General features: G+C 42.5%; 1 long non-coding RNA gene across 1 annotated transcript; it reads right to left on the reverse strand.

The window, feature by feature from the left end:
- Positions 1-2,007: 2,007 nt before the first annotated feature.
- On the reverse strand, positions 2,008-3,256 carry LOC132978864 (uncharacterized). Its single transcript, XR_009674644.1, has 2 exons — positions 2,539-3,256; positions 2,008-2,189 (listed from the first exon to the last, which is right to left on the reverse strand). It is a non-coding gene; the product is annotated as an uncharacterized LOC132978864 (long non-coding RNA).
- Positions 3,257-10,085: the final 6,829 nt, after the last annotated feature.

Genomic DNA, 10,085 nt, shown 5'->3' on the forward strand with positions numbered 1-10,085 from the left:
AAGGTGGACAGAGTCTGGTGCTTTGTGACAGTGAACAGTGAACAGTGAACAGTGAGAAGGTGGACAGAGTCTGGAGCTTTGTAACAGTGAACAGTGAGAAGGTGGACAGAGTCTGGAGCTTTGTGACAGTGAACAGTGAGAAGGTGGACAGAGTCTGGAGCTTTGTTACAGTGAACAGTGAGAAGGTGGACAGAGTCTGGAGCTTTGTGACAGTGAACAGTGAGAAGGTGGACAGAGTCTGGAGCTTTGTGACAGTGAACAGTGAGAAGGTGGACAGAGTCTGGAGCTTTGTTACAGTGAACAGTGAGAAGGTGGACAGAGTCTGGAGCTTTGTTACAGTGAGAAGGTGGACAGAGTCTGGAGCTTTGTGACAGTGAACAGTGAGAAGGTGGACAGAGTCTGGTGCTTTGTGACAGTGAACAGTGAGAAGGTGGACAGAGTCTGGAGCTTTGTTACAGTGAACAGTGAGAAGGTGGACAGAGTCTGGAGCTTTGTTACAGTGAACAGTGAGAAGGTGGACAGAGTCTGGAGCTTTGTGACAGTGAACAGTGAGAAGGTGGACAGAGTCTGGAGCTTTGTTACAGTGAACAGTGAACAGTGAGAAGGTGGACAGAGTCTGGAGCTTTGTAACAGTGAACAGTGAGAAGGTGGACAGAGTCTGGAGCTTTGTAACAGTGAACAGTGAGAAGGTGGACAGAGTCTGGAGCTTTGTAACAGTGAACAGTGAGAAGGTGGACAGAGTCTGGAGCTTTGTGACAGTGAACAGTGAGAAGGTGGACAGAGTCTGGAGCTTTGTAACAGTGAACAGTGAACAGTGAGAAGGTGGACAGAGTCTGGAGCTTTGTTACAGTGAACAGTGAGAAGGTGGACAGAGTCTGGAGCTTTGTGACAGTGAACAGTGAGAAGGTGGACAGAGTCTGGAGCTTTGTGACAGTGAACAGTGAGAAGGTGGACAGAGTCTGGAGCTTTGTTACAGTGAACAGTGAGAAGGTGGACAGAGTCTGGAGCTTTGTTACAGTGAACAGTGAGAAGGTGGACAGAGTCTGGAGCTTTGTGACAGTGAACAGTGAGAAGGTGGACAGAGTCTGGAGCTTTGTTACAGTGAGAAGGTGGACAGAGTCTGGAGCTTTGTTACAGTGAACAGTAAGAAGGTGGACAGAGTCTGGAGCTTTGTGACAGTGAACAGTGAGAAGGTGGACAGAGTCTGGAGCTTTGTTACAGTGAACAGTGAGAAGGTGGACAGAGTCTGGTGCTTTGTGATAGTGAACAGTGAGAAGGTGGACAGAGTCTGGAGCTTTGTGACAGTGAACAGTGAGAAGGTGGACAGAGTCTGGAGCTTTGTGACAGTGAACAGTGAGAAGGTGGACAGAGTCTGGAGCTTTGTGACAGTGAACAGTGAGAAGGCTACCATAGTCATCCTCAGAGAAAACACAGAGATCCTGGTCAATATTCAATTGTGTTATTTTTCTTTCCATGATGTTGCCCTGTGTTTGAAAGGCCAGATGCTGGAGGGTTGTGTTGGATTTGCTCTTCCATCATATTTCAACAGTCAAACAATCATCCAGGATCTTTATACTTTATTTGATTTTTGTTTGGATTTCTTTGTTAAATTATTTTTTATACTTTCTCCTATGTCCCAGCAGTTCGACCTGATGGTCTCCCTTACTTATTTTCCACATGGTTAATGAAGCCAGGGGTTGTTTATTGAAGATTTCTTTTTTCATAAAATGTTTAAATAAACTTTTTAAATCTGAATTGACTGTCTCTGATTAACTGGAGCACTACAAAGTGTTGGTCACAGTAAAATCATTTAGCAGTTAAGTTTATAGCTCACATTTGAAAAGGCCTTGAACTGACATTAATTTCTTCTTGACCAACAACAGCTAAGACAACAGCAAAGCTAACAGACGAGCTCAGCTTGTCACAGCCGGTCTCGTTTAAGATAAATGGCCTTCAAACTTATTTAATATTAAACATTTAAGGCCAATAAGCATAACAAGATATGCATGAGATTCCATTTCCATTTATTCAATCACAGACTTGTCAAACAGTCTGGCATGTTGTGCTGCTGTTTTCAAGAGTTAATAACTAAAGAGAAGAACACCATGGAGAGAGGACAGGAAACACTCAGGGGACGAGTCCTCCATGTTGTCAGGTGTTGTTGATGGATCTGAATGTGAGGGCATCTTCTGTAATAAAGAAAAACAATCATGGAGTTAAATGTAAAGTATAATGAATTTTACTGTGATGTTTATGCCTCAGACCTGAAATCAGATCTGTCCTCAGGTTCTGCTAAACTTCAGCTTCTAAAGTTTGTTTTTAAGACAGGAGAACTATTTAAGAGGAAAAACAAAATATATAATAAGACTGGATGAATCCATTAATATGATCAGCTTTATGAATTTATGTTTTAAGACAAAAGTGTTCCTGCCACTTTCTATTGAAGATTATTTTAAACTGTCATCACATGGGCCAGCCTGATACATTAAACTAATGTTAAATATTCTCATATAATCAGATTTGTGTGCAGAACCTCACCGGAGCTGGAATCAGAGTCTGGACTGCTGTTTCCTTTGAGCATTGATTTCCTTGAAGACAGAAAGAAGAACAAGTTAAACATGAACTTCTTGCAGAACCATAGAGGCTGTTAAAATCTTCTGCTAGTCTTCCTTACATTTTAAGAAGGATTATAAATTGTTACTAAAATTACTTTGATGCTGATAGCGGTTACAATAACACGGTCCAATCATATGAGAGATCATTTTACCTTTGAGTCCTATATGAAGGCGTTCTCTTCAGAATCAACGCTGCAAAGACAAGATGATGGCGTCCACCTTCACAACGTGCTGCTTCAGTCTGACTGCATCATGGTCACCTACAGGAACACCACAGAAATGCAATCAAAGTACTTCACTGTATTTATCAGAGGATATACTGTATGCAAAGTAGATTTTTAGCTGTAATTCCTCAAAAAGATTTGAGACTGCTTTGTTATTTGAGAGCACAGATTGTTTCTTTTCCCTTCTCTCTGTTTGCCTGTACATGACCTCTTAGTGCTGTAAAAGATGCTACAGTAAATCCTGGATCAGCTGTGTGGATGGTGTGACTGTGTGGTAAAGCTTTATTAAAGTTGTCACGCACATACTCATATGCCTTTGGAGAGTAAAAGTACAGTGTGGTGGCAAACTGCTTATAAAATATAAAATAGTATTTTATTGGTGAGGTGCCCCAATCAAAGCGTCCTACAGAATAGTAGCAGCAGCAGCAGGCTTTAGAGGGAGGAGACGAGCGCATTATGGAGAGGAGCGCACCGGAGGGGGCGAGCTGGGGGAGAGACGAGAGACCCGAGAAAAAGGAAATCCCAGTTTAAAATATAATGTTGGTGAAAAGAGGGAAATAGGAAGACATAAATATCAATGTTGAAATTCTTTTGAATGCAGAGGCTGTGGATGTTCAGTTTTCTTTGGCTATAAAAAGGCAACAACAGCCTGTAGTTTAATCATGGTGTTTCTCTTCCTTAACGATTATTGAAGCGAAATAAAAAATAAATGCATGACATTTAAAACATATTAACATGTGTGGGGAAAAACGCGATCTTTAAGTCTTCTTTTATTGTACCTATGTCTCCTCCTAACTACAATAACAGCAGCATGTTGTGTGTAACACTGATGATCTCCTGTATTAACACCTTCCTTTCAAAAGGTGTTAAATACAGACACAGTCACAATCACCGCAGGTTTTGTCAGGTTTTGTCAATTTTTAGTACAAGAGACTTTACCAGACGTATTTATTTTTGCTGTAAAATAACTGTACAGTCAATGAACCTCATCTATGAGCGGATTTTATATTACGATTCTTGGTTTTAAATACAATTTAAATCACAATAATGATATAACAATATCAAGAAACATAGCATGTCAGTTATTAGGTTTGCTCATTTTAAAAAATTAAATAAAAAGATAAATCATGCCGGATAAGTAACCTAGCGTTACAACATTTCAGCTAACCTTAGACTGCTTATGTGTTAGCTAGCTAGATAACGACTTTAACCAATGACACATAAATCACACTTTTTTACTTACCAAAAAAACTGCAAAGATCCCTTAGATCCCACAGGTCGGTTAGAACAGTTTACTGCAGATCAACTCATTTTGCCAGCTCAAAAAAGACGAAAAAACTGAACGGAAAAATTGAATGGCGTCTCGGCTTTCCTTCACTACGTAACTTTTGCTATTCACAAAGAGAGCTACGCAAGATCCGCAAAGAAAGAAGAAAAATGAGCACTTGAACACAATGTAGGGTGATAATAACTAATGATCACAGCAGAGTTTAGGTTTGACCCACATCCCGTCTGTTATCATTGAGGAGGCGGGGTTTATGACCTATACTGCAGCCAGTCAGCAGGGGGAGCTCTAAAAATAAAAGCTTCACTAGACCGGGGACCTTGTCCCGTCCATTATTTTTACAGTCTATGGTGTGAACACTAAAGACACACAGAGAACTGGAGAATATAACACACACAGGATATAGAGAAACATTGGATAAGAACTACAAAATAAAACAGGAAACACTAGAAAGTAATTTCATTTCCACGGGGATTAAAGCAACACAAGGAATGGAGTCTGGAGCGCTGGAGTCCCATCGATGGCATCCCCCGTCTGTTCCTGCAGGGGGCGCTGGAGTCCCATCGATGGCGGTCTCCATGCTGGAAATGCTGTCTCAGTCTAACTTTCAGTCAACCTAACGACAGGCTGAGAGCTGGAGCTGAGGCGGGTTTTAAACCTCCTGACAAACCGTTACACCGCGCCCACCTGTCAATCAGGTCAGCTACACGCCTTATTGTCAATCAATCAATCAATTTTTATTTGTATAGCGTCAACTCATAACAAGTGTTATCTCAAGACACTTTACAAAAAGCAGGTAAAAGACCTTACTCATTGTTATGTTACAAAAAGCAGGTAAAAGACCTTACTCATTGTTATGTTACAAAAAGCAGGTTCTGGCAGGCCGTCAACCAACGATCTTGAGGAGCCTAAGAGAGCTCAAGAGCTCCCAGGAAAGTAGGTGGTTAGTGACTGAGATTTACAGATAGATACATGCAGTAATATGATGTACTGTATATGCACAGAGAGAGAGAGAGAGAGAGAGAGAGAGAGAGAGAGAGAGAGAGAGAGAGAGAGGAGCTCAGGGTGCCAGCTCCCCCGGTAGTCTAAGCCTATAGCAGCATAACTAAGAGCTGGTCTACACCAGCACCAGCCCTAACTATAAGATTTATCAAAAAGAAAAGTTTTAAGTCTATTCTTAAAAATACAGACTGTGTCTGCCTCCCGGACCCCGGCTGGAAGGCGGTTCCAGAGGAGAGGAGCCCGATAACTGAAGGCTTTACCCCCCATAGTACATTTAGAGACTGTAGGTACCACTAGCAGGCCTGATAACTGAAGGCTTTACCTCCCACAGTACATTTAGAGACTGTAGGTACCACTAGCAGGCCTGATAACTGAAGGCTTTACCTCCCATAGTACATTTAGAGACTGTAGGTACCACTAGCAGGCCTGATAACTGAAGGCTTTACCTCCCATAGTACATTTAGAGACTGTAGGTACCACTAGCAGGCCTGATAACTGAAGGTTTTACCTCCCATAGTACACTTACAGACTGTAGGTACCACGAGCAGGCCTGCTAACTGAAGGCTTTACCTCCCATAGTACATTTAGAGACTGTAGGTACCACTAGCAGGCCTGATAACTGAAGGCTTTACCTCCCATAGTACACTTAGAGACTGTAGGTACCACTAGCAGGCCTGATAACTGAAGGCTCTACCCCCCATAGTACACTTAGAGACTGTAGGTACCACTAGTAGGCCTGCATTCTGGGACCATAATGTTCTCGAGGGACAGTACGGCACTAGTAGCTCCTTAAGATAAGATGGTGTCTGACCATTTAGAGCTTTGTAGGTGAGAAGAAGGATCTTGAATTCTATTCTAGACTGTATAGGGAGCCAGTGCAGAGAAGCCAGGACAGGAGTGATGTGGTCCCTTTTCCTAGTTCTGGTCAGTACACGAGCTGCAGCGTTCTGGACTAGTTGAAGAGTCTTTAGAGACTTACCAGACCACCCTGACAAAAGAGAGTTACAATAATCCAATCTGGAGGTAACAAATGCATGAATTAGTTTTTCTGCATCATTTTGCGACAGGATATTCCTGATCTTGGATATATTACGAAGGTGAAAATAGGCTGTTTTTGAAATTTGCCTGATGTGAGAGCTAAAGGACATATCTTGATCAAATAGAACTCCTAGATTCCTAACAGTGGTGCTAGATGCCAGGCTGATGTCATTAAGGACAGTCAAATCACTAGAAAAAGTCTCTCTGAGGTTTTTAGGGCCTAGCACAATAACTTCAGTCTTGTCTGAGTTAAGTAGCAAAACATTTCTGGTCATCCAGGTCCTAACGTCCTTAAGGCATGTTTCTAGCTGACATAACTGACTGGTGCCATCGGGCTTCATTGATACATAAAGCTGAGTATCATCTGCATAACAATGAAACTGTATGGAGTGTTTCCTCATAATATTTCCCAGAGGAAACATATATAATGTAAAGAGAATTGGTCCAAGCACTGAACCTTGTGGCACTCCATGGCTAACTTTGGTGTGCATAGAGGACTCATCATTAACATGTACAAACTGAGATCGGTCTGATAAGTAGGATTCAAACCAACTTAAGCAGTCCCTGTAATTCCAAGTAAATGTTCTAGTCTGTATAATAGGATCTGATAGTCAATGGTGTCAAAAGCAGCACTAAGATCTAACAAGACGAGCACAGACAGAAGTCCCCTGTCTGAAGCTAGAAGTAGATCGTTTGTAACTTTAACTAGTGCAGTCTCAGTGCTATGGTGGACTCTAAATCCTGACTGAAACTCCTCAAATAAACTGTTGTCATGGAGAAAGTCACACAGCTGATTAGCTACCACTTTCTCCAGGATCTTCGAGATAAAAGGAAGGTTGGATATAGGCCTATAGTTAGCTAGAGTTCCTGAATCTAGAGTAGGTTTTTTAAGTAGAGGTTTGATTACCGCTACTTTAAATGACTGTGGTACATAGCCTGCCAGTAAAGACATATTGATCATATCTAATATAGAGTTGCTAACTAAGGGAAAGACTTCCTTAAACAGCTTGGTTGGGATTGGGTCTAAAATACAGGTTGACGGTTTCGACGCAGAAATAATGGAATATAACTCTGAAAGGTCGATTGGAGAAAAACAGTCGAGACTAATATCTGGTCCTGGAACTGTCTCTGCCGTAACAGACGTATCCGCACCAGGTAAGGGCAGGAGGTTACTAATTTTGTCTCTGATGTCTAGAATTTTGTTGTTGAAAAAGCTCAGGAAATCATTACTGCTGAGGGCTAGAGGAATACAAGGCTCAATGGAGCCATGACTCTCTGTCAGCCTGGCTACAGTGCTGAAAAGGTATCTAGGATTGCCTTTGTTTTCCTCAATTAGAGAGGAGTAGTAGGCAGCTCGGGCGTGATGTAGAGCCTTCATATATGTTCTATGACTATCCTGCCAGAAAAAACGAGATTCTACCGTTTTGGTCGAGCGCCATATTCTTTCAAAATTCCGTGATGATTGTTTCAGAGTACGGGTTTCTGAGTTGAACCATGGAGCCACTCTCCGCCGCTTGACAACCTTCTGTTTCAGGGGAGCAATCGAATCCAGAGTAACTCTCAGCGAATCCACTGCACTATCAACAAACTGATCTAGCTGAGAGGGACTAAAGCTATCATAAGGTTCGTTTACACCCTGGGTGAAACCAATAGAGTCTAATAGTGACATGAAAGCTGTGCTAAGGCTATCATTTTCAACATCCACATGGATATTGAAGTCACCTACAACAATTATTCTATCACTGCTAAGGACTAAATCTGATAAAAATTCAGAATATGGGCCAGGAGGGCGGTAAACTACTAAACTAGAACTGGCTGAAAGGTTCTTGAGACTGGATGTGAAAGACTAAGAACAAGACTTTCAAAAGAAGAAAAATTCAGCTTTGGTCGAGGGTTAACTAGAAGACCAGAATTAAAAATAGCTGCTACTCCACCACCTCGTCCGGTGTCTCGAGGTATATGAGTATTAAAATGACTGGGAGGAGTGGATTCATTCAAACTAACATATTCATCTTGACACAGCCAGGTTTCAGTCAAAAAAAGTAAATCAATGTGCTGATCTGATATCAGATCATTCACTAAAAGAGATTTGGATGCTAAGGACCTAATGTTCAAAAGTCCGCAGTGAATTTTCTGATTTTTTAGCAAAATCGTATTCGTAGTTTTGATTCTAATGAGATTTTGACGATTTACGCCGTTTGGATGACTTATAAAAACGGGTCTGGGCCGGGGGACAGACACAGTACCTATAGTATAACTACAGTTCGATTCAGAATTACAGCTATAGTGACTGGGAGACAGATCTAAGTGTAAGACTGCAGCTCTGCCTCCTGGTCTGAACTCTGTGTTGTTGTCAGGGTTTTGGACTAATAACCTCTGCTATGTTTCTAGATAATAGAGCTGCACCGTCCAAAGTGGGATGGATGCCGTCTCTAGCTAGCAGACCAGGTTTTCCCCAAAAAGACTGCCAGTTATCTATGAAGCCCACATCGTGTGCTGGACACCACCTCGACAGCCAGCGGTTGAGTGATGACATGCGGCTATACATGTCATCACTGGTCTGATTTGGGAGGGGTCCAGAGAACACTACGGAGTCCGACATCGTCTTAGCAAAAGTACACACCGACTCCACATTAACCTTAGTGACTTCAGACTGGCGTAGTCGGGAGTCATTAGTGCCGACATGAATTACGATTGTATCAAATCTACCTTTAGTCTTTGTCAGCAACTTTAAATGAGATGCGATGTCGCCCGCTCTGGCCCCGGGTATACACCTAACTATGCCCGCTGACTTCGCTAGCTTCACGTTTCGGACTATGGAGTCTCCAATAATCAGAGTTTTATTCTCAGCGGGTGTGTCGCTGAGTGGGGAAAATTTGTTTGAAACGTGAAGTGGTTGGTGGGGAACCGTGTGCTTCGATTTTCGACTATGCTTCCCTCGGACAGTAACCCAGCCACTGCCTCCCAGCTGCTCGGGAGCTACCGGGGGGGAAGCCAAGCTATGTCGGCCCGCACCGGCTACAGGTGGCTGGCTAACTACTGCTGCATACGATGACTCTGACTCAATGGTGCGGAGCCGTCTCTCTAACTCAGACACCCTCGCCTCCAAAGCTAAAAATAAACTACATTTCTTACAAGTATCATTATCACTAAAGGAGGACGAGGAGTAACTTAACATATGACACGTAGAGCAGGAGAGATCAGGAGAGGGAGAGACAGAAAAAGAAGCTAACTGTCGAGACATGAGCTAATCACACCTATTTGTTTTTTTGAAGCAGGCTGTGTATGTGACTTCCTGTGCTTCTGCAGCCAGCCTCTAGTGGACACTCCAGGAACTGCAGGATTTTGCACCTCAGCATGGTTTGAGTGTGTTTTGGCGGCGTCTCTTTGCTGGTGGCGCCTACTGACTGGAAACTCCTCCTTCTTTCTTTTAACTCTCAAATGTATCGCTCATAGTGAATATTTACTGTGGATAATGTTTAAAAAGCTGTTTCCTCAGCAGGCTGTAAATCCTCTGGTCTGAAACATCATCACCCCCCCCCCCAGACAGTTACAGCCATACGAAATAACACTTTGTGAAAACGTTCCCCTTTGTCGATCATAAAGAGGCGTCATTATTAAAGCTATTCTATTTATCTGTCTCTTGAAGATGTGGTGAAGTAATCTAAATATTCTGTAGTGACACACACCAGCCTCTGAGAGCCCGAAGAAAAGGAAAAATAAAATGAACCAATAAAAGAATGACCTTGTGCTTCTGTGTCGGAGCTGTACATGATAACAGGTGAAATAAACAGGTAAAGATGCTCTGCTGCATGATGAAGATTAGAGTCTGCACAGGTGAACCAGAGGAGGAAAACAGATGACTGAGAGAAGAGGGGAGGAGGAGCAGAGAGAGAGAGAGAGAGAGATAGATCACCACCC

The sequence above is a fragment of the Labrus mixtus genome, chromosome 1 (assembly GCF_963584025.1).
Source record: "Labrus mixtus chromosome 1, fLabMix1.1, whole genome shotgun sequence".
NCBI classification, from domain to species: Eukaryota; Metazoa; Chordata; class Actinopteri; order Labriformes; family Labridae; genus Labrus; species Labrus mixtus.